This window comes from Patagioenas fasciata, chromosome 8 (genome assembly GCF_037038585.1).
Source record: "Patagioenas fasciata isolate bPatFas1 chromosome 8, bPatFas1.hap1, whole genome shotgun sequence".
Classification (NCBI taxonomy): Eukaryota; Metazoa; Chordata; class Aves; order Columbiformes; family Columbidae; genus Patagioenas; species Patagioenas fasciata.
This window is the reverse complement of record NC_092527.1, coordinates 32,383,193-32,409,143: the sequence shown is the minus strand read 5'-3', so window position 1 is coordinate 32,409,143 and position 25,951 is coordinate 32,383,193. Positions and strand designations below refer to the sequence as shown.

General features: G+C 41.2%; 1 long non-coding RNA gene across 3 annotated transcripts; it reads left to right on the top strand.

The window, feature by feature from the left end:
- The first annotated feature begins 1,987 nt into the window (after positions 1 to 1,987).
- On the top strand, positions 1,988 to 25,709 carry LOC139828569 (uncharacterized). 3 transcript variants are annotated; one of them, XR_011740335.1, is made up of 4 exons: positions 1,988 to 2,291; positions 2,720 to 6,133; positions 19,024 to 20,005; positions 23,293 to 25,709. It is a non-coding gene; the product is annotated as an uncharacterized lncRNA (long non-coding RNA). The 3 variants fall into 3 exon arrangements; XR_011740334.1 differs by lacking the exon at positions 19,024 to 20,005; XR_011740336.1 differs by lacking the exons at positions 19,024 to 20,005; positions 23,293 to 25,709 and adding an exon at positions 10,198 to 15,554.
- The last annotated feature ends 242 nt before the right edge of the window (positions 25,710 to 25,951 follow it).

Here is a 25,951-nt window from a genome sequence, read left to right as displayed (position 1 = left end):
AGAGGAAGCCCTGGAGAGACCAAGCGACAGGCACTTTCTGCTGCCTGTAATGATGTGAGGAAGTGAGAGATGGTGACTCAGGGCTCAGGGGCAGCAGGAGCACAGCTATGACACCATCGCGTGGCCCTGGATTAGGAAGTGGATACTCACAAGAACGTGTTACTTCACGCAGACAGTTACATTACATCACTTGTAAAAATGGATCGAGTGTGTTTCACTAGGCACTACTATTTCTGCATTTAACACACTCTATGTAGAATTCAGACTCTTCAAATATTTTCTCCGTTTGCTTTCTTTAAAGCCACAGACCTCATGCCCACATCTGCTCTTTTTGTCCAGGATTTTTCTCTCTTTCTGCCACCCCACAGTGTTTGATTTGGCACAACCCAGCACTGCCTTGTGGCCCCCACCCTGAGCTTGTCCCTGTTTTACCAGAACACACTAACACAAGGCTCCCTCGGATGCCAAGATATTTCACTGGCTGTCCTACATGGAAATAAATGAGTAGGTGTATTACTGCTTGTGAACGAGCACAGACTGACCACAAGCTTCATGGACTTTCTTATTCAAGACATTAGCACAGTTTGCTGTCCAAGCCTTGAGATATTTCTGGAACTCTTCCATGAGAGAGAGGAAGAACAGCAGGTGTGCCAGACAATGTAGTTTTAGGGTCTGGATTTTGCAACAGAACTGAACAAGCACAAACTGCTGTACAAGTGCTTCCTGTTCTCCAAATACAGAAGGTGATTTCTTATGCCACCATGGAGAAACTGTATCTGTAGGGTTTTCCCCTGGCTAGAGCTTCATTCTCTGTTAGTGTAACTGTCAGCAAATGGTGATTTTGGCACTGAACTTGCCAAAACACTGACTTGCCTGTTGCTGATGTCCACTTTATTGAATGTCTATGATTCCAGATTTAAACTGTTGATTTTTTCGATGTATCTATGCCATGGGTGTTAATGAGCACTCATGCAAAAAACACTCCTAGCTCAAATTTCATTTGAGGTTAAATTGCTTACTTGCATCTCCAAATACGATTAAAAACAACCCCCACCTTTTAAAATGCCTTTTTTGGTTTCCAGTTCTAGGAGTCTGCATGCTAACACTGAAATCCTGATCTGACTGCTGCTCTGATTTGCATGAGTATAAATCAGGAGCAGCTGTCTGGTGTACATGAACTCACAGCCAGAACATTTAATTTTTAGGAGAGCGGATTAGCAAAGGCACAGGCAGAACCCAGGAAAAAGAAAGGGATCGTAAAGTAGAAAAGTGATGGAGCCAGGCACACAGAGGATACTGTGTCCCCAAATAGTTCAGCGTCGAATAACAAAAATAACTATAACTTCATTGCTTTAAGAGCTCGATTAACCATGGAGTTACACAGTAGCAAGGAGACACATCTAAGAATAAAAGATTATATCAAGTCGATATGTCCAACTACGGCCTTCCTTTGGTCCATGCCTGAACCTGTCTTTTGCTCTGTGACCTGAAATTTAATATTCTATGAATTCAATACCCTAAATGTAATCCTCTGTGAAATTAATATGTAATCAACCCTCCATTATCAGGGGAAACAGGGGGTTGAAAAAACTGAAATATGGAAAACCTAGATAATAGAAGAACAACTGGGCTAGAGTTGTCCTGTTTATAAACACTGTGCCCCAGTGTAAACATCCCGCTTAGTTAAGCTGCAAAGTGCAGAACCAGTTTAGACATCGCTGCAAGTGTAACGTGGCTTATTCCCAAACTGAGTAAGGCATCCAGAAATAATGGAGAATAAACTCTGGTTTTTACTGTTACTACAGTGTGCATGAATTTTAATTCATTTTTATAAATTGTGATGTAGTGATCCAGACAGCATTGTGATGGTTTTGCAAGCAGCAATAAAATAGTCATTAAAATATAAAAATAATTTCGCAAAGAATAAGATGTCAGCTCTTAAATAGAATTGAAGCACCATAAGTATCCAGTTGCAGGAATGAAAGACTTCATCTAGGGAGAATGGCAACATCGTACTCCTCAACGCACTGTGGAGGGAGGCAGGAAAGCACTCTCAACTTCCGAAACTAACAAAGAAAAATACCTACAAATTCCAGGAAAAGGATGAAAAACACTTCAGGCCTGATAGATTGTGACTATTAACACATTAGCTTTCCCCAGGTTATGCTGAAGCCTGTGTCTGGAGCTCGCTCTGCATGTTTGCTTCTTGTTCTCCCCGATCGTTTGGATAGAGTAGCTGAAGACTGCAGCAGAATTTTCCAGTGCCTGGGTATACAAAACCTGCCTTCTGGGTAAGTCTCTATTCGATTCTATGAGCTTTTGCTATCAGCTTCTCCTGAAAGAAATACTTCAGTCAACACCACTTTTCACTCGTTCCTCTTTGGTGATTTTCTTTTCACTGGATGTGAATGGAAACAGGTGGTCACAACTGGCAGGTTCTTTTGCGGTTACTCTGGCTTTGCTTTTTCTGCCCCGCGCGGGCTGCACTGCCCATAACTGTGTGTCAGTGGGATGGTGATGTTCAGAAATAACCAGGGTACATTTACAAAGGACCAGGTAAAATTTAACTCAGGGCTGCAGGTTTCTTTATAAGGAAAAAACAACAAAAAATTGGCTGACATTTGAAAGTATGGGAAATTTTCCTAGTGGTTTGAAAGGAAAATACAGGGGAGATCTAGTGCTTTGAAAGTATTTGGCTACAGAGTTAATGTTTTTATAGGGGAACAGCATCATTTGAAGAATTTGATTGAACACATTAGATTGGAAGCAGAATAAGCATCCCACAGACAACCAGAAAATCAAGTTTATGAACGACACACCGAGAAAGGCAGCCTGCTTCCAGATCTATGAAAAGAGAAAGACAAAACTCAGGAGATGGGCTGACTGCTCCACTGATAATCATGTACCTTCAAGATTTAAGCAGATCAAAATGCAAAAGAATAACCTCTGGAGACAAGCTAGTAACACTCAACCATGGATAGCTGAGACTTTCAAATATGCTGGGGCAGCCAGCTAATGAAGGGCAAACACTGCAGAATTATATTCCTGACGCAGAACAACATGGATTAAATTAATGTTGCCCTTTTGCATTTAGTGCGAAAAGCTGTATACGCCCTCAGCACCTCAAGCCGGTGACAGTGTAATCCTCAATTCACAAACTGTAAATTTAGAAAAGATTGGAATGTGCAACTGATCATACCTTAGATGTTTACACATGCTGTTTGATCCCAAAATACTGGCTTATGTCATTAATGGCTTGTGTCACGCTCTTTTCTAGCTCCAGAAATGGCCAAAGTTTACTATTTTGACTGCATTCGCGAACTGCTTGAATAAAAGCAAAAAGGAAGCAAAAAAAGCATTATGCGCACCGTAAAAGATGGATGTTAAATTACTGTGAAGAACAACCCTTACTTTAAATATAATCCTTGATGTTACTTTCGGCTCTTGAGATAACCAAAATATGCATGTTAATGACCCAACTGATCTTTCCGCGCCTTCACTGTTACATACTTGAATTCATATCATGGCATAACTGGTCTGTTTCCAGTCATCCTCACTTCTGGTTCTTATCCTTCATGACCCCAGAAGTGCAAGATAATTTAAAATAATTGCTTATTTATTTGTTTACCCCAGCCCTTTCTAATGCATATGTACTTAAATTGGGCATTTTTCCCTCTCATACCTAAAGCTGTGGGTATTAACTAATACTCTTTTGCTATTAGTGAATATAGCCATAATTAATATAATTAGTACAGATTTTACTTCAGTCACTTTTAATTTTTCAGCACATTAGATTTGAAATAGTATCCAACCCTTAAAAAGCTTATTTTTTCAAGCCTTTAAGTACCAATTCTTCTTTATGTGCATGCAAGTTCTATGGATATATGCATAGCTGAAGGCAAAGTCTAAACCTTAATGGTTTATTTCTCCATGGAAAATCATTGATTTTTGCCAAGCTGCTGAGTACCATTTAATAGGGATGAATAGTACTGATGTTCAAGGACAAACTGAACATAATGCAAATGCACGAATGCAAAGTAGGGCCTTTTTCAATATTATATTAAGACAATTGATTTCTAGTACGCATGAGTAGTTCAGTACCAAAGACTGCACATCTTATGTGCCTATAACTGATGTTTCGCCATAGTGATTCTATCATCATGTAGAGCTGGGTGCTTATTAACCGAACAAAATATTAATTTTGTTGTAAAAATCCTGCACGAATTTTGCTGCAAGTCATTTTCGTATCCAAACTGAACCCCTCTTCACTTAGAGATGCACTTGATTGTTGATTGTACCCTTCTACTGATGCTGAACACCAGCAGGGACTAAGCCGAGCATTTAATGTATCTGGGGTTTAAAACAAGAAAGAAGAGTGGATAGCTGTCAAGAAAATCTCTATTTCCTTATGAAGTATGGTCGTTGTGGGTTTTGTGCTTGGCATGCTGTCCCCAACACAAACAAATTCAGATTTATTTTTTACTATTATTTTTCCTATGGAAATTTTCTCAGATGCACGTATTGGTAACACCTGGTGACTAATGGAGTTATCAAATCTAAGTTCTTTGGTGTCCTTAGAGCCCAGCCTGTGACAGACAGTAGGAAAAGACAAATATCACTGAAAGCAGCCAGGGATGAGACATATCCCAGTCAGGAAGGCTGGTCTGGACTAAAACGACTGACACACACTGGTCAGGCCTATGGCGAACAGATCTATTCCTGGGACCTCTCACTTGCAAAAGATGTTCTGCAGGACTGAGTTTCTGACGGCCATTTGTCCCGAGGCCCGTCTGCCGGGGTGACCTGCCAAGGTGCTGGACTCGGGGAAGGTGCACGGCTCGTGACGCCGGAGCTGCGCCGCCTCCCCAGGGACCGGACCCGGGGAGGGCTCCTTCCCCTCCTCTGCTGACAAATTGCACAGCTGTGGTGTTACATGTCAGCACTTGCATTGCGGATCTCCAGAGACAAACCAGGAATGTTCTGCATGCCAGACAGTGGCGCTGAGCCATTACATTGAGACAACCTTCTTGAGGGAACCATAGGCCCTGGGTGAACAAGAAGAGCGGGGAATCCTCTCACGTTCTGACCCGCAGCCCTGTAAGGAGAGGCAGACTACTGCAGTGAGGCCAGATCTACAGCTGAAAGAGAAGATGCCTTGCAAAAATGTGCTAAATCCACATAGCTTTTGCTACACAGATACTACACTGATTTCAAACAACTCGTGTGGCATTCAGATAAGGTAGGTAAGACTCTATGTCCCTGAATTCTGAGGTATGCTTTCATCGACATTCATGCAGAGCCTGAAGTTATTCGATGATGTTTATCATCATCTGGAACACTGCCAGTGGAAAACATGATCTTGCTGACCTGGAATCTAATTCAGCTCCTGCGACCTATATATTCAGGGTAAGAGTCAACAGACAAATTCACGTTGACATTTAATGCAGAAGAGCAAAAGACACTGAAGTTACCCGAAATGATCTGCTCACCTGTGGAGGTCGTCTTCTAAAATGAGCCTTTTGGTTCAGAACCTACAGTTCCTGAACTATCACAGCTACTAATTTTTTTCCAGGTCTTTTCCCTTTAGAAAAGCTAAAAGGGTTTTTAAAGTCATATTCCTACTGGGAACCTGAAGAATCTCCTTTGGATTGTAGAAATAGATTTTGAAAATATTTATTGCATGGACTGAAAAACGACAAAGCAGTCTTGAGAGACAGATGATTGTGGAGGGGGAAAAAAAACCCTTTTATTGTAATCACGGAAGAAAAATTAACCATTATTATCTGTGACAAGAGATCAGTTTATTGAAACATATGACATCTAGAATAGGGAAAAGACAAGAACAAACAGAACTTTGACTTGAACTATGAGCGCTTCTCCTTTCTTACCACTTTAGGAGCAAGTCTCCCTCTTTCTTTATCAGTGTTTTGTGAGAAAGGACATAGAAAAGGAACAGCAAGCACAAATGTTGGGATAAAACCCATGAAGACCAGTAACTCATGGTCACAGGTAACACAGCAAAAGCTTCACTGCCTCAGAAAATCATTCTTAGAAGAAAACTAGTGACACACTGTAGATGAGGCTACAAGAGGATGGATGCACATCTTCTTGGAAAACTTCACTCACAGCTGGGGTAAGTGGTTTGCTGTCAAACTAGAAAGGTGTGTGATTTGGGAATCTGTAAGGGTTAAGTCCTTTTTCTATATTGTTATTTGGCAGTCTGGGTAACAGAACAGATCACACATTTGAAATCTGCATGAGGGGTAAGGTGCCATAGACAAGCTGGAGCAGAAAAAGAGATTTTAGAATGATTTGGAGAGATCAGAGAAACAGTCTGAAAAACACGGGATTCAGCTGAGCAAGGACAGGTGCTAAGTCCTGTGCTTAGGAAGGTAAAATGTTGTCTGGGAAAGTACAGGATGAGGAATGACTAGACAGATAACAGTTGTTCTCAATAGGACCTGGGGAGTATTACAGAGGATCAGAGCTGAACATGAGTCAACAATATCATGCTGTCGCAAAGAAGGCATCCATCAACCTGAGCTTTATAAACAGGAATTTTGTCTGACGTAATTCCCTTATTTCTCTAGGTGGTGATAAGGCCTCAGTAAGAAATGACATCCAGTCTGGCAGTTGGACTTTAAGCAGGAAGTGGACTGAGCAATTCAGAAGAAAGGCAAGGGCTAATCAACAGCCAATTGTTCAGTCTAGAAAGGAGGAGACTGAAAGCAGAAAATAACCTTTAAAGAAGAGTGGAATAAAGTGTTTTCGATACCCAGGGTGGAAAAGATGGAAGAAATCAGACTTAAATCACAGCAACAGAAGTTCAGATTAAGCCTCCTAATGGCAAATGAGAGAGTATGCCAAATTTTGAAACCTCTGATACTAGCAGTTTTAAAAATAGGTTGCACAAAACATCTGTCAGGAATGATTTAAACATGATCCACCTTTTGGGCAGGAGGAGGGATTAGATCACTCCTAGGTGTCTCATTTTATATGGTTACAGGAGTGATCAGACTCTGGGGTAGCAATGAAATATGCAAAATCTCTTGGAAACAAGAAGTGCAAAAGTTGATGTAGTTTGCAGGCTCCAGCCATTCTTCACAGCCCATACAAATCCATGGTTCAAGAGGTTTTAAGGTGTCCAGCGGTTTATGTTAATAAATAGCAAGACCACTCATCGAAAGAGGGTCTTGAAGGTGATGAATAGATACAGTCAAAGTAGGAAGGAAGGAAAGGACAGTTAATTAGGGAGACAGAAGCAGAGATCACCCAAACATTTTAAATATTTGTATTTGTACCTCGGGAGAAGGTAACTCATGGCGCATCTCTAAGAAATGCATCCTTCATCCAGGCACAGGCACTAACAGACAGCAAGATTTCACACGTGGAATATGTTTTAAATTCACATCTGTCCAGGAAGTCCTGAACCAGAGCTTAAGGAAAGCTTAGTTTAACTGACACTTGTTCAAGTCCAAATTATTAAATATTTCAGCTAATATGCAGTGTCTGTTTAAGCAAGAGCTCTGAAGAAGCCATGTCAGCACATACAAAATACAAAATAAATACTGTCATGTCAGGATACCCTGCACTTACAAAGAGTCCTGGCTGAACAGAGTCGGGCTCTTTAATTTGCTTACAAACCCAGCCCCTTTTCTCTCCGCTGTTAAAAAAAGATGTGTGATGAGTATGTGGCTAGTAATCCCGGCGTGAAAGAAGTGGCATAAAACCCACCCATCAGTCACAGTCCGCAGACGTTTTACTTGGGCCCTTGGCTGTGATAACACGTCATTACTAATCTTCCAAACATTGCACACATACAATCTGGAATGCAAAAACTACCATGCAGTCCATAAACAGACTGAAGTAAAAAGCCATTGGATTAGTTCAGTCTCAGGATTCAAGGAAGAACAAAAGCACCCTTCAGCTACGGAAATCCCTTACCTGAAATCGCTTATGAAATGAATTCTGATTTCCAGAAATGCTCAGTTATAGAACTGGGAAAACTCACAACAGTTTCCTTGAACCAAACAACACACAATCCACTTTAGGCACTGAAAGCTCCCTCAGCTTTAGTAGTTTACAAGGAAATTAATTAGGTTATAGTTACAATATAGAAACTTTTCCTTTTTTTCTTTTTTTTCTTTAATTTGGCACCTGCTGGATGAAAAGCAATTTTAAAAAAAGCATCTTTTAAAATCATACCTTTCCTCTTCTTTTTTTTTTTTCTTTCCCTTTTCCACTTGTTTTTTCATAGAGAACTTGACATTCCACACATTTTTTTCCAGTAAGCGGTTCAATTGCTAAAAAAATGCAGCCTCAGGCAAACTTATCAATGAGCTCATGTTGAACTCAGCCCACGAGAGAGGTAACATTTCTGAAAGAGTTATATCATTCATCTTCATTTTTCTGACAGTTACAGTTGTGTCCTTACCCGCTCAGTTTCAAGAGAGACAGTAAAACTTCATGCAGCATCACAGACATCACAAGTGAGGTCACCTGCTCAAGGAAACCACTCAGGACCCCGGGACAGAAACAAAGGCCCAGGGATAAGGACAGAGGGGAGGTAAAACAGATTCCCAAACAAAAAATTAATCCTGAATAGTTCTAGTTTTATCTGAGTGTGAGTAACTAAAATATGTTCTTTGTAAAGAGAAATGTCAGGAAAGCTCCAACTCTTCCTCTTGCCTTTTTAGAGAATGGATTTGAACTGAGGGTTCTCCAAAGATATCTTGATTACCAATTTGCTAGATTTCTAGGACTAGTTTTTTGGTTTGTTTTGTTGGTTGGGGGGTTTTTGTTTTGTATCAAAGCTACCTTGGCTAATATAAACACACAAAAGGCAAAGCAGCAGGAATACAATTCATACACACATCACCACTCCCTAGGTCTGATTTCTCGTGAAGCTTCCACAAGATCAGAGATGACTGGTTTTTCTCTTTGTTTTGGAATTAATATTTAAGCATAAAACTTCCTTCTGTTCTCAAAATATTCTCATAAAAGTTGTTTATTGGGTCAGGCTGAAACAAAATGGAGTTTGGCCAATGACCAGAAGCAGTTCTTTGGCTGCAGCATTTGCTTCCAGCTGACATTTTCAATGGTCTCCAGCTAAAACGTTTGTCTTTTCCTAGGACACGATTACAGGGCAATATATTAGTCGGTTCACATTGTGGAAAACAACTTTCCATCAAGAAATTTTGCAGCTCCATGAAGAGAGACATGAAGAAGGCAGGAGATCCAGCTGCTCTTCTTATATTTGCTTTTTCAGGGCATACCGTGGAATAGGAGAGGCAGTGGGGAAAAAACACCTGTCAGCATGGAACCAAGCATGCAGACCTCTTCAGCAGAAATGGGTGATGGAGGGTTGCCCAACATGGCTTTTATTATACACCCTATCTGCCTCAGCATCAACACTGAGCAGACAAGTCAGGCATGGACCCTTCCTAGAAAGCCCTGTGACAGGCACATGGGGTTTGTAGGCAGCAGGAACCAAGGCTGCTCCTCTCACAGGGGCTGCAGCACACACAGCTGCAGACATCTTGTACTCCGGGGAGCTGGGAATGAGGTAAGGAGACACAATCTCTTAATCTTTACCCTGGCCCAGCTACCTGAGGGTCAGTGCAGTCATCAGCAGAGCCACGTCAGAGTTAGGCAATGAGCTCCCTAGAGATTCTGCTTCACTGGCACAAATCATGATGCTCCAAGCGGCTACTAAACATTGCAGTCTGATAACATACACTTCTCCCCTCTTCCTCAACTGTGTTTTCCAAGAAATCTCTTCTGCTCTGTTCTTGATGTAGGCAGGAAAAGCCAAAAGCCCTAATTAGCTTCTGATTGAACTTTCACTAACTTAAGCACATAGGGCTTACAGCCATTATCACAGCCTGGAAGACAACATTTGTTAGACATGCTAAAGTAAGCTGGCACCAGTCTCACTAGGTAGCCTCAGGCAACCCAGGGAAATGTCAGTAAACATTTACCTAGCAACAAAATCCTCTAAAAGAAGATCCAAATATTTTCAGAAATTGCTGGTCCTTTCTCCCTGTCTTCTGTGGCTAAAAGCTTGGGGAAAAAACGCAATCTCTATGCTACATTACCTTAAATTCCACTTTTTCCTGGTAATTTTTCTGCCTTATTAGTGCTATGTAAAAGAGTTTTTCTGAGTCATCTGAACAATGTCTTGCTTTTTTCACATAGGATTTGGCTGAGCCAGCAGTGATTTAGCTGGTGGTGATGCACACCCAGGCAAGTATCAGCCTGTGCCGAGCGTGCTCAGCCGAGAGCTGCTAACACTCATCCCAGCTTCCCAAACCGTGACTGCGAGCCCATCTCCTGCTGACAGGAACAACCTTCCTGCTGGGCCCTCTGAAGGGGACGAGACCGAAAGGTGCAGTTTATGCACCTTATTGCCTGGAGTGACGAAGGATTGAAGTGGGGCTGGGAGCCAGAAGGGAGGTAGCAGTGGCTAAAAAAGGACGGAAGTTAGGAGATGAAGGGTGTAGGGAGCCAAGGACTGGTTGGACTTCCAGGATGCGGTCTCCTGGGTACATTCTGGCAAAGCAGTAGCAACCAACCAAACAAGCTGAAGGTGGGGAAGCTGAGCTCTTCAGAGAGGCATTCAGCGCTAACCCCAAGGGCCCTGGCCTGAGCAGAGACAAAGCATTGCAGCAGGAACAACACTCTGGATCTGGAATTCAGCACAAACAGGCAATACCAACAAAAGACCCCAGAGAGACATACGGATGTATACATATATATTTAAACCAGGACAGAGGGCACTGTCCAGCTCCCATAGCTTGCAGAGTCTTCTTGACAGCACCAAAAACACCACTATAGTTTATGAGAGATTAGAGCAGACAGAAGGACCCAGGCCAGTGTGTCTGAAGGTGCGGCACTCATCAGGATGAGATGATGGAGGTGCGTAATCTCAAGGAAATGGCCCCAGTCACACGAGTTACAGACAGCTCTGCCATTCCAAGGCAGTGAAAGCAGACCCCCTTTTCCAATGGGACATCCACATAGAGGTATGGCTTGATGACAGTACATACTAAATGATACCATAAATTGCTTAACATCGTTCCACTGAGGTATCTGCTTCATTATTCCAGCTGGTGGCGAGTTTATGCTCTGAAACATGAGGGTTGGTGTGCTCTGACATTTTATCCAAGCTAATCTGACTACAGGTTCTAATCCTACATGCCTAATCCTCATTTTCAAAATATTTTTGTCTGGACAGCATCCTACAAATGTAAGCACCACAGGTTAAACAGAAGTTATTATCTGTTTTAAATTAGCAGTTTATAACCCCACCTCTGACAAGAGCCATGAAGTGTGAGACTGTGTGGAGAACCCTTCCCGCTCTCCTCGCTTTGAGCAATCCCATCACAATATCTCATCCTCCTTTCTGGATATGGCCGTCAGTGACTTGCCCTGAACCATTCAAGATACTTGCGGTAAACCTGGGTATTCAATGTAGCTCTCCCAAAGGCTCATCCAGAGATTATTTAAGTCAACAAAAGTCTTTATGATTTATTTCAATTAACTTTTGAGCAGGTTCCGAGTCTCAGGGCATGGCCCTTGCTGTGACAGCATGATTTTTATACTGTTCACTTTATACACCTATCAGATTTCTTCCAACAATCCTTTCCAAATTGAATTGCCTTAGGCTGCAAGGGAACATTTCAGAAAGATGAGGGACTGTGAGATACCCTATTTTCATTGAAAAAAAAAAAATCAATGTGACTTGGATACTTATCTGCAATTTGTGTCGTTTTAAATTATCCCCTTAATCAGGCCAGACTTTTCTACAATGCCTTTCCCCATTTTTATCTCTTTTCTGTGGAGCACTTTTGCTGCCCTTTCTGATGCAAATGGGAAGATGACAGGGGATCCTAGCACAGCTGGATATCGAACATTGCTCAGAGACTGATGCACCTGAGAGTACAGTCCCAGAAAAAGGATTTATTAAAAATGACTGAAATTAGTTATTGGTTTAGTTGAGATGTGCTCCTCCAGTTTTATCCTCTGATTACAGTAGTGCACAAAAAAAGCTGGAGTACTGCCATGATAAACCAGGCCTATCATTTTCCAGTGGCTTTAATATGGGTCAATATATTTAATCAGCCAATATTAATTTATTTTAATATTACCTGGGGAAACCTAGAGTGACTTTAACATAGAGCTCCTTCTAGCTATTTAAAAAAAGAAGAAATGGAAGGACACCCACTGTGATTTATTTTCTCTGGATGATCAGTGGAGAAATCAGATACGCATGACACACATTCATTTAGTCCTCACTTCCCTTTGATGATTAGGGCTGAATTTTCATTCTGGTGTATGGGGATTTGTGCGTGTCTCTGCAAACAAGTATCATACATCTAAATCCAAATGTAACTTTCCAAGAGCGAAGTTCAGAGGCACAAAACTCCAGTGTAAGTGGCCAAGATAGAACGTAATAATCGTATGCAAGCAATACTTATGCTTGGAAGTTGAAGCTTGAGCCTCAGAGAGGTTTGAATGAATTTGTAACTAAGATCCTTTCCCCAGCTTTGGTTAAAAAAAAACACATGAAAATATGTCTGAGCATCAACTTAATTAAATCTATAACAATTGATTAGCCATTTCAAAACATCTGTTACTTGGTCCTTTGTACAGTATCGCAAATAACCTCAATAATGAGGTGTGACCAATTGTTTTATTGCATGAGCATTGCGGCCTCAGCAGAGGAAGGCTGAGGAGGCACAGCTATAGCTCAAACTGATCACAGTGAAACGCTACGTCTCTGTAGCTGAATGACAGAAGTTACTTTGGTTTTAACAATCATTTGCTTATTAATATAACTTTTTACGCACCATGAGAATCAGACAGAAATGTGAACAACTGTTGCTCAGAATCAGTCCCCTTAGCCTGCAGGACTACCTGACATTCACTAGAAGAAAGGAGTTCTCCAAACAAAAGCTAATGGAAGGATGAAAAAAATCCTTTATGATGAATTATAAAGCTTTGTAATCACTGCTGGCAAACCCAAAGGTGATTTGAAAGGCTACTAGTATGGCGTAATATTTTCCAGTTTTCACACAGTCCCAATGTCAAGTGATACAAGCAATAAAGCTTCCCCTGTAAGACTATTCCATACATCACATTGTGAGCAAGTTTTATTTTTGGACTGTGATGAACACCTCACAGGATCGGGCCAGTAGCAAGGCACCAAGCACGTGGTAATGATACATCACATGGAGTCAGAAACAACTGCCTTCCACCACTGGGTGCACTCACTGAAATGATCCCAGAATTAAAAATACAGTGCAGTCGCGCTGCTGCCTAAAACCCAAAAACCCATAATCTTGACTAAATAATCACACTGCACTCAGATACTAAATATCTGGTGGATCTACTTGAAGAATAGGTGTGTGTCAACCCCTGGACAGGTCTCAGCACTAGAGCAGGGATTCAGTCCCAAGGAATCAGATGTGAGCACTCACAGCGAGAATGGGAAGGACTGACCTTAAATATGCTGAGCTGTATCCAGCAAAAGGCAGGTGGCACCAGCAAGGGACTGAAACTCTGCTTGGAGGAGGCAGCAGCCAGGAAGCTGCCTCTGCTTCATTTGCAGATAACCATCCTCAACCCAGCTCATGGAGGGTGCTAAATCACGCAGTATCTGCAACACATCAGTCTTCTGTATACATAGATTTTATGCATAAGTCTGGAAAGGGTGAAAAAAAGCAATAGAAATATAACTCTTTGCTATCCAGGGTTTATGTCTGGTTGTTCAAGGAAACGGCAATTCTACTAAGCTGGAACAATGCTACAGCTCTGTTTTCAGCAGTGAATCTTAAAACAAATCGCTTGAGGGAAGTGAGAGAAGAGCAAAGGTTTTTAATAGGCAGTCATGCAGAAAGAGTGAAACAGAGAGAACGTTCTCTTCTGTTACTCCTCAGCAGAGTTCAGGCATTAGTGTTACAAAACCTTTGCACTGGAAGCTCCAGAGGACTCCTGTGCCAGCAGGAGGCCTGGGCTGCAACGCACTGAGAAAGCTTAAGTCTGAAAATCCTCACACAAAATTTCCATGCTGGACCATTTAATATTGTAATTTCCAGCACACATGGATAAACCCCTGCTGGAAGCATAACACAAAACAAACACATTCCCACAGGATGGGCTGTTTCAGCTCTGATTGCACATAATAGATTGCATAATACACTCAGGGAAGCTGTTTTTTCAGCATCTTCACTGAATATTCTGGAAGAATTTGAGTGGAAACTGTAATACTAACAACGTCCTATGCACACAGGCGAGGGACAAGCAGGCCTATGAATTCATTCCAGCTGGAAACCTTCCCCCAGGCTGTTCTCAACCCACATTTGCTATTCCACCTCCCAGACAGTTTTCCTGACAGGCTGGGCAGCCAGTGAGGGATCTTTCCCTCTGTCACCATCACAGCTCAGGGACTAAAGAAAGGACTTCTGCTGCTATAAACGGGATTCCTTTAAATGACCAATAAATGACCAGTCCTAAAACTCCTTTGAATCATCTATGGTAAGATTTTTCATTAGGGCACAGTTTCTGGTGCTGTTATAGGGACGTCAGTATTGGTGGAAAGAAGATTAAGACAAGTCCCATCCGAGTCCCAAACTCACAGACCATCTCTGATACACTCCAACAGGGATCCCCCCAATGAACATGATTTATGGACCATGGGTTCTGTTAAAGTCTTACTGTAGAGAACTGTTAACCACCATGAGTTTTCGTTGGCTTTAAAAGTATTTTTTCAGGAGCTAGTCTTTTAGATCATAGAATATATATGAAAATTTGGAAACAGTTTAGACTTTAAGACTAGTTATTGATACACCCTAGACAGTTTTGGTTTTGATTTCTTATTCTCTTTCTCTGCAATTTCTACAATGAGATGGGTAAGGACACATTTTGTATGAATTATTACACTGATAGAGGTTGAAAGCACTTAGCCTACAGCCTTGTATCTCACCGCATCCACAAGGCCTCCAGTAATCCTTCAGAAATACACTGTGCATTGAATCTTGTTGCTTCGTTAGAGGCAAACTTTCCCTGAAGATTTGTCTTTCCCACTTCTGTTCTCAAAAGAGGATTGTATTTTCCCTAAATCCCAAGTTTGCACAGAGAAAATTCAAATTGAATAGAGGTATTTTTGAGATCTGATTAGAAAAAGTATGGGAAAAAGGTATTTTTCCAACTCTTTGTTAGGATGGGATTGTTGTTTGTGTATCTTAACTGAACGGTTTTTAAGTAAAACTATTTATTTTAATTCATTGTAACAGTACCACTATTAAAAACAAAACAAAAAAATCCAACTCCTGTACTTTCGACCCCTCAACATGCGTAGTACAGACAGCATAATTAACTGATTGTATATCCCAGAAAGTTCCATTTATGTCTCCATCACCGTCTACTGCTTCAACTTTTATGTTCTTTAACCAGGCATACTGCCACTCTCTTTTGCTGTAGAGTGACATGAAAACAGCTGTTAGCATTGCAACCACATGTGACGATTTCCAATAAATTTCAAAATTAAATAAGCCCCTTTCTGGTGATTCTTTGATGTCATCTAATTTTCTGCCAGTTGCTTAAGTCTGAGAGACAGAAGTCTCAAAGTAATCTGAATTTTATGGTTCCAAACTTTTCTTCCATACAAGGAGCAACCCATTTTCTGCTTCAGTCTTTGAAGGATTATTAAGACAGAGGAACTATTATAGCAACAATGAAAGGAATGTTTGATTTTCATATCAACTCACAAGCCCATCTCTGTTCTTGAAACTGAGATCCCTTATGCTGTGGTAGACACTGACAACTGATCAAGAGTTGCCCAATCTCAAAGGCTCATTAGCACTTCAAGACTAGTAAAAAGCATCAGGAAAACAGTGACATTGAACTTTTTATTAGTCTTCCCACCACCAACATCCCTTTTTCCTCACAATGAGTTTAAATGCAGTCTGCTCATTTTCTCTTCCTTCAGGCCACTCCATAATAGGAAGGCCCAAAGTAACAAAGAGAGATGCTTCAGGGTTTCTTGAGCTAAATCCCAGCAGGAAAAGCGGAGGCCACACCTGTGCTGCCTCTCATGGGAGGGCCAAGGCTCCTTCATGGCAGATCTACTTATTCTCCGTTCTGTGGTCCTGCAAATGCCTGTGAATGTATGTTCTTGACCACATGTGAGGGGTAGCACAGCATCCAGCTGCGACTCAGGTGCCTGTGACCGCCCTAGGACCAACCTCATGGTGCAGCATAGGCAGGGCCTAATCTCAGAGCAGCAATCTCATCTGCCAGTAGACAGCCACAGTTGAGTCCAAGCAGGCTCTGATCTTTTAAAGAGGCTGGATTCTTTTCAAGGAGTGAGAACGGCTATTTATATTTGCAGTTATCATCCTTCAGCATTAACTTCTTCAGCTGCTTCACTTCCAGACAGGACTGCTTGGACCCACAAGACAAACCTTTGAACATTGCAGCCCAAACAGGTGCAAAACCACATAGTTGAAATAGCCAAGTGAAAAAAAGAGCTGAAAACCAACAACCTCTTGGAGTTGTTGGGCTAAATAATATTGTGCATAGAATTTGCATAGCACTGCTCATATTTTTTCCTTGTCAGAGGTAATCTCAATCTAGAATCAAAAGACAGTTACTCTTCTCCAGGTATGTTACATCTGCTCTGTCATCAGGCATTGCATTTTGACTACTTTCCACGTGTAGGAATTTCCCCTTCTTTCTCATTGCTGGTCAACTCCTTTAAATCTCGTTCCCTTACTCCCTCTGCTAGCGCAGTATCACCTCTTCCAAAGATGTTAATGCAAATCTCATTGTACTCTCTACCATCTTTTAGCCCTGTGTGATGGAGTCATATCACTCCATGGGAGTTTCAGGTTTTCATTAAAAAGAAGTTCCTGGCCCTTCCTGGGAACACACGACTGGTTTGAAATATCGTGTGCATGCACCTTTAAAGGCCAAAGTGGAAGCATCAAACAAAAAGAATCCACTGCCTTCTATTTAAAAACAAACAAAGTCCCATGATTTCCATACAGTCTCACTTTTTTTTATATACTTGACTCATCATTTTGTAATACCACTGGCAACACTGCAGAAGTCCCACTGTTGTGGAGCTGCACAGGCACTCATCTATCCCATCCCTATGGTGACTGCCAACAGCAGTAAATAAGCCTTCCAGTCTTACACTCATGCTAAAAATCTGGCTGTTTACAGAAAAGCTTCCCAAAGATTTCCCAAGTGCTTGCAGAGGTCTTTACCACTGCAAGCTGTTACGTAAAGTCTTTTGTATCTATGCACTTAATCCAAAGCCCAGTAAACTCAGTAGAAAAATTCTCATTAATCTCAGACAGCTTTGGATCAAGTTCTACAGTTACTAATGCTACCTTGGTTTATATGGGTAAACCTTCATATCTGTTTGGCTGCCCATACTTACGTCACTATCATATATTTTTATTTCAGGCAAGGGGCAAAATGGAATGAGCCATGACAAATTTACTTGGCTTCCTGTTTCTGTTTCGTCAAAGCTCCCATCTGTCTCAGTGATGTCTAAGTGTGTCTGCATTTAACATTTTCAGACCTATGTTCAATCCATTTGATTTCATGTGTCCTCTGCCATTTTTGGTGCAAACCAGGAAGCATTGTATTGACATTTTGAAAAATTCCATTTACATTTTGAAAAACTAGCCCACTTGTTAATTTTAGGTCTAAATAAAGTAGTATTCATGTACTAGCTACATGTGTGAAGGAAGTTCCTATTATCGCATTCTTAATGTGACTGTAAATGGATCCCTCCTCCTTGCATGGCATCTCAGACCTGTGGGTGCATAACATACTGGAGAATTACCCTAGGAAACTGAGGACTGAGCCATCATGGTCTCAGTGGTGAAGGTCACAGACCTGGGCTCCAGACCTTGACCTTGGCTGACTGTGCGACAGTGTGAACATACCAGGAAAGAGGAGAGTGGGGGGAAGGGTCAGCAGACATGGGAGACAGATGGCCTAATTCATCATCCACCAGAAATAAAAAAAAAGCTGTTCCAAGCATTACACACAGCGACGATTGTAAATTCCACAACTGTGGAGACCTGCCAGGCCATTATACACAGCCCCATACTGCAGTCATTGTGCATGGTTCCTGAAAGGTGAAGTCAGGAGAAACTACAAAGCATAGAGGGTACTCAGCTCAGCCCTCAGGAAATTGGTTCATAAAATGATTATCCAAGCCCCGGTGGAATGAAAAGCACGTAGAAGTCAGGGACTGACAGGATATTACAGTATATTCATAAACAATGCATTTATGCAATGCATAACTAAGTTATCCATGGATATGATTCTAGATATTATGTACCTAATTAGCTTCTTACAACACCAGTTTTTTTTGTTTTGCTCTTAATAGTTTCCCAATTGGAGCTGCTCGATTGCGTGTCCTGCTAAATAAAGTTCTCTAGTCACCAAGCAGAGTACCTCAAGGGAACTGGCAATGCTGGTGACGCTGTTCGGGAGGGGCAGCATGCAGGCCAAGTGGAGGTTTCCCCAGACCACGTTCTTTGGTTTCTCTGCAAAGAGAATGAAGTAGCATCCTGGATCCTGCCTTGGATTTTTTGGCACCTAGAAATTCACAGAGAGCAAGGAAACAGAGCGGCATCAGTCATGCTGTTTGTAGCATAGGCTAGGTGCTTCAAGCAGCTTTGTGAGTACAACCTCCCTACAGACAAAGACAACAGCAGCCATTGAGTTGCTGAATGTCAGAAAGCAAGTGCCAGAGAGCCTGATCACAGCCTTCATCCAGCCTTTTGGCTCACTTTGTATACAGGCCAACATCTATGGACTTATAAAACAAAGAGTTATTAATACAACCTCCACAATCAGCCAGTGTAAAAACCCACACGTAGGTCCTAGGGCTGCATTCAGGGATTCCTTAGGAATGCGTGGTACGAATAACTCTGCAAATTCTCATCACCAGTCTAAAACTGCTACCCACTGAGCAGTCCTTCCTTTTATTTCCAGGTGACCTTGGAAGGTTCAGACATCAGATGGGACATGTTCTGTGTAAGCAGGTTCATTAGCACACACCCCGGACAATCCGAGTGTCCTTATCTGACTGCCAAGCCTCCATGTTTGTGATTCTAGGTTGCTCTCCTCGAAGCTGGTGGTACATCAGAGGACCAGCACGACACACCCTTCTGCTACCTCAGAGCCCCCAGGGGCCTCACAGTGAAGCCACTTCTCTTGAGCTCTTACATAGCCAAGATAAAACCAACACAAAAACAATAAAAGACCGGCTGTCCTGGGAACCTCCTCTCCAGTTTTATCGTGCCAGCTGTTTCTGTCCATGCTTTCCCCTCATCTCACTGCACATTCCAGAAATCAGACCAAGTCGCCTCACTCAGCAACTCAAAAACAAGGAGGAATTAGACAAAGCACAAGTGTACTGTGCTGGATATTGCTAGTTGATCTGCATTCTGACCTCAAACACTTCACTTGCTGTTTGAAAAACTACCCTACATCCAGAGAGCGCCCCCACCTCCTGAGGAAGGCAGAGAAGAGGAACTAAAAGCAGCAAGCAGGCATTCTCCAGTTTTCCCAGCTTACTTCAGCTACCAATCAGACTATCACTTAATGAAAACAAAGTCTTTCTCTTCCATTCAGTTTGTGGTCTCCTTGGTTTACCTTTACACTGGACACTGAGGGAATACTTACATCATCTACCTTGAGTATCTAATCTAGGTGTGATCCTCTTACAACTGGAACCCTAGATGTCTTACATAACTGATGGACATATCTCCCCCAGGAGACAGCTCCACAAGTTCATTAGGGGTTCAGGTGACACACTGGCACCACCCAGTTATTTTACTTCCCCACCTCTTTTGAAGGAGCAGAGCTGAGTAGGTTCCCTTCTCTTTTTTTATCTTAAAATCTGCAACAGACCTCTTACAGACTTCATCTACATAAACAGACCATTGTGCATGAAAGCTTTTACAAATATTATGTAAGTACGGTTGTAAACACACCTATTAGAGCGTCCCTTATTAAACAAGAGATTTTAATGTTGCTGTGCTTCCAACTTGTGAACCCATCTGCCTACCTGGCTACCCATCTGAATCTTTAGCATCAGAGCCATCTTACAAGCTTCAGCATAACTACTTTTGTGGGTCAGAGAGGATTCAAGAAAGTAAAGAGATCATGTGATTTTAAGCTTGGCCTCAGGAGCATTGCCTGGTCCACCAGAATGTTTTTCTCTTGGAAATTTGTTCTCTGAATGAACCAGAGAACAAAGCTGATAATGCCCAGGATCCAACAAAAATCAAGGCAGATCAGCTTGAACCTCATCCTCAGTCTCTGCCACCTCCAGTAAGGCTCACGGAAAATCCTGAGGGCCAAAGAATTGTCATACATAAAACATAGAGGCTTGGCAGAAGACCGGGGTTATGGGTTTTTGTGGGTTTTGGTTTTTTTTTTGTTTTTTTTTTTTTTTTTTTTTTTTTGTGTTTTTGTTTGTTTCTGTGGGGTTTTGTTTGTTTTTGTTTTTAAAGAGGCTGCAACTGTAACAGTGATGGGTGGCTTGGTATCAGTTCAAGACAAATAATCAGCACCATAACCCATTAAATACTTCAAAACTGCTATCTAGTGGCAAATGTACATGACAGTATTGTAGGCAAGTACAACTGGAAAAAGAGCTTAGGACTCCATAAGTGTCCTGGCACAGGTTTTGAACCTTTTTAAAAGAACATATAAAATTAGAAAGAACGTGTTTTTAAAAACAAGTATTAGATACCACCACTGTGCACTGTAATAACTGCGTAAATATGTCCTCCACATTACAGTGCTTTTATTATCTAAGCAAGCAGAAACCATGCCGTTCAGGTTCCAATTCAGACAAAATATTTAACATAGCACTAGCTTAAAGTGAAAGAGTACTTCCTTAATATATGTCTTTATATATCCTAAATATATTTATATGTATTGTATATTACTTTTAAAAATATATTGTAATGTATATTATGTATAATATACACTTATTTCTAAAATTTAGAATTTCCTCCTAGCTGTTATGGCAGCTACACAGAGGAACCCTAGTATAGTTTTGGGTTCTACAGTATCTGCAATTACAAAGCAGTGGGAATGCAATTTTTTCCCAAGTAGCCAGTGTTGCGATCTGGAGCTGTACTTGAGAGATTCCAGCTACTCAGCATTTACAAGCTTGAATTCTAAAACTGATCAGAAATTCATTTACAAGCTCAGACTCCCGCAGTTGAAGCAAGGGGAGGTGAAGCATTTTCCCTGCACTGTGGCCCTGCATCCAGCTGGCTAGATGATGTTCGGGTGATCTGAACACTGAAGGTCATGGATGCATTTTTATCTTTAAACTTTAAGTAGAAAAACTGGAGCTCTTCTGGAGAGTCAGAAGCAGATTTTCATCATGCTCAAGGTTCTAGCAGCATCTGCTTAAAACCTTGAATAAATTCAACAGCAATTAGATATTGTACTTCTCACTCACATACATGCTCTATGTGGAATGAATCCTATTTAAAACATAGTATATGCAGATGATATATCATTGCAACTCAACAACATCTTACCATTTTACCTATACATCCTCTTGGGGCATAGTTGCAGAAGGGGATTCTTAAATGCTTATCCTACCCAATGTAAATCTCATTTCTAGAATGGTGGGAACTGTCAGGCATCGGAACCCAAGAACGTGCATGTCATTTCTCATCTTTATATTTCCACACAGAAGAGCAAAGCTATCCCAAATGCAAGCCATGACTGTAGTAAAAAAATAAAAAAAATAATAATAAAAAAATCACAAGTTCTTCTTTGCCTTAGCAAATAAAAAGTAGGAGGTATTTCGGAAGAATAATGGAATTCTCATAGAAGTGAAGTGCAACATGAAGCAGCTGCTGATTAATAAAACTGAAAACATGTTGGGCTCAGTGTTGTTATAAAAATGTTTAAGCTAAATGTATCCTCCTTGAACACAGTTAACACTTAGCTCAAACTGCAGCAACAGAGGTACCCAAGGACTACTGAGCAATGATTTTGTCCATCATTGTTGCTGCATTAGGTATGAAATGTTTGTCTGAGACAAACTATATAGGCAGAAAACTAAAATGAAAAAGCTGAACTTCAGGCAATCAAGGTTAATAAAAACAACAGATGCCCCCTCGTGGTTACAAAGGCAGCAAATGAAAGGGAAAGAAAAACTACACTAAAGGAAGAGCAAGGCAGAATAACTAGAAATAAGGATCTCAGGCTAACCGGCTTCTCTCTGCACTTCAGCTGATTGTAAGCGGGAGAACAGGGACATCATGCCAGGACTGAGGTGAAAAATGCCTCCAATTAAAATAATCCCCAAATATGCTTATAATGACGCTAAAAGGAAATGTTATGTATTTGCTTTTCTACAAAACCAAATCCACTCTATTATAACTCTCTTTGAAAAACAAACCAGTATCATTAGTGAAATGAACTTCACTGCACATGTGAAAAGATTTAGATTCTGTTACTGGGAATGCTTTTATTGACTATTAGGGAGATAGTAAAATCACCCATTGTGTCTAATGAGGAATGAAAGCAGATGTTGGAAAAAAAGACCTTCCAAGGTCTAAGGTTACCTTTCCCTAGGAAAATATTTTGAAACAATATCTGAAGGCTCTCAGCTTGTAAAGTCAGCAGAGCCCCAATAAGAGTCAATAAAAATGTGCCCTTCCCCACAAGGTGAAGAGCTGGTATCTGTTAGAACCCCGTGCTCCAAAAGCAGGGCAGCTGCTCTTCAGAAGTGCTCTTGTGAGAACCGCACTCTGACGGGAGCTGTGAGGGGGTTCCAGCAGCTGCCAGCTTCACCAGTCAGGGTGACTCACTGTGTACCTCCAGCCTGGGGGAAGAGTTTGAACAGAAGCCGCTTGTCCCCTCTGTTCATCCTTGCTGTGGGAATCATCACCTCCCATGCCCACAGGTTCCGCTGCAAGGACAGAATGATGACTTAAGTTGCTAGAAATAATTATTAGTTATGTCTATAGAGGAACTAGATTCTTATACTTTTGTGGCAATTTTGCCTTTTTTCTTTATCTGTACAGCGCTTATTTTTACAGAAAATGATGCATACATTTTTCTGGGATGGCACAGTTCTACCCAATAAGAACATTTTAGCAAATTATTAAAGTCTTAAGAGCTTTTATAATTCTTAAAAGCAAACCCTGTAATTTCTCCCCATTTACTTACATTCTTATCCACATAAAACTAATTTTAATTTTTATTTCTCTTTTTGTTCAGGATCCTCATGGGTATTCAAACAGTCTCTGGAACTCCAAAAGACTCACGAAAAAAGCTTTGAATTTACTCTCAAGTTGTAACAATAAAGCAAATTTCATCTTTGCTTTTAGTCCAGTTCAGCGCCACCTGCTGCCCAAAGTTACAAGCTACACCTTGTAACATTTACATAAGATTAAAAATACAAAACTCAAACGCATTACTGTTACAAAGTATTTGAAGAATGTTTACTAGAGATGAAAACTATCCTAAAATATCAGAAATTATCAGTGATTCAGCTGAAAAGTTTTACATATTGATAATTAAGAAAATGAACAGTTGAACACCTATATTGGAGACATTCAACAGTTACATCAGTATTTCCCAGGTGACTTTCAAGCTTACAGTAGGAAACACATCCCCAGTTGGGCATCCAGAAAAGAACAGTTGTGTTTTACTAGAACAAGTATAACCAGAGAAATGAGAATAAAATGGTAACATTCTTAAGTTTCACATTTCTGAATCTTCCCACCAGTGATCTTCTCCCAGTACACTTGGGCAATAGAAGCTGTAACACCCGATTCTGACTCAGAACACAACCACAGCCTGTGCTGCCATGTTTCTGAGGAGCATCTACCAGAGCCACTATACAGATCCAGACTCCTTGGGCATAAAGAGCAGCTGCACCACGGGGCACCCAGGATGCCTACAATTTCTGGGATTTCCTGCAGTTCAGAGCAAGCGTATAGTTTGACTGAACTCGGCCTTAAACTTCCAGGTGGAAAAAAAACAGGACACACATGAAGAATCGCAAGGACACAGTAACTCCCAACAAAGCTTATTTTCAAGGAAGAACGTAAAGGACTAGCAAACAGAAAAGGTTAACTTGTGAACTATGATACTGAGTGGACCAGATATGAACCATCACAAACAACACAACACACACCTTGGAAACCTATCACTCCAGCCACTGACTTTTGCAATGCCTGTCAGCAAATCTTTAGGGGGCAGACAGGAAAAAACTCTGCCACTGCTGACCTTAATCGTTGCCAATACCAGGATGGGAAAAAAATAAAAATCCTCCACTAGGTTGTGTGTACTGGCAATTTATCAAGACAATTCTTTCTCCTTTGTACAAGAACTTTCCTTAAAACATACAGCAAAGGATGAGGTTCTAGTTTTCCTTTCATGTAGTTCTCCCTCATACAATTTCTTTTCCAATGTAGTGAGTTGGTATAGATTTTGCTAAACAACCTACCCTACTACATCCCTGAGCCCTTCTTCAATTTTAACTAAAGCTTCCAACTACAGTTTCTGATTTATCAACTCAAGCTCACTGTAGAGCACCAGTATCTCACCTGCAGCACTTCCCACTCCAGTCCCAAGCATGCTGGCATTACTGGTAATACACTCAGTTAACCAGATGAAGAAATGATGCAATTTTTTTCACTCTTGCAGTATGTGGCTGCATCACAGCAGTGAGAATGAGGCTGAGAATGGGTATACTCACACGAAAACAAGGCATCAACTTAGAAAGTAGTCCCTCCAGAAATTCCACTTTTAAAGGGCAGGATAAAGTTCAATAGTCACTTGCGTTTAAACAAAAAGTTAACCACCATCCCCCCAAACTTACCTTGAAAAAGGATTCTAACTCTTGATATATCTCCGAAGTTTTGTGCAAGTAGTTCCAAACCTTGGTCTTTAGCAGACAAGAAATTGAAGTGATAGCTAAAAGCTTGTCTATTCTTACCCTGCATAGTATCAACCCAGCATTCAGCTGTAGTTCCACCAGCTTGCTAGACTTACCCATTTTAGTACTTTGCTTGATAACTAACTCAATGCACGACTCAACCCAGAGGAAAATTCCTAACACAGCTGAAATTACTCAAGTTATTCAGCTCCATTTAGGCTCTATTATGCTGAGCACTGTACAAAAATCCTGCTCTGCTACTTGCACTTCAATGAGATTATTTGATGAAATTCATTATCAATCTTGGATGAATTTAGTATGACACTTAACAAGCACAGTAATTAGCTTCATGGCCTATGAACTGCTTCCAAAATTCAAACTGTCTTCCAAAATTCAAACTGTCAAGCTGAAGCCCTGGCACTGTCAATCCTAATGAGTTAGCCGAGACTGCAGCCTGCTGTTACCACAGGCAAGTGCTGCCTTTGATGGTCATAGATCGCAGACACTTCAAGTATGTTATTAGACACATTGGATCAAATGTCATGAAATCAGTAACAGTAGGCCTGAATCTGTGGCTACATTCTTTAGGTCCTTCTCTAAACTTTGAACTCTCTTGTTTCACCTGTGAGTAATTCTGGAATGCTTTGCTCTGTAGCCACCAAAAATGCATATTCACAGCTCCGCATGCAGTGGACAAATTTCAAATTCTTCTGGGTTCTCAAAAATCTATTCAGGGTTACTTGGCTTCACAAGTTTGTTTTCTACCTTAACCTCTCTGAGAGAAGTCTACCATGTAGGTAGCAACTCGCTAGGAACTACAGCAAGCTTTGCTGTGCCACACACAGCATCCTCCTCCTTCTGGCTGGAAATTACTACCTGTATGATTAGAATTCCCTGGGGAAGTTACTCCATACCAAGCTTAGTATTCTTCTCTTACCCTGCCTGGTATGGAAAGTACATGCACTCCTCAGCTCAGGAGACTTGTAATCAGTT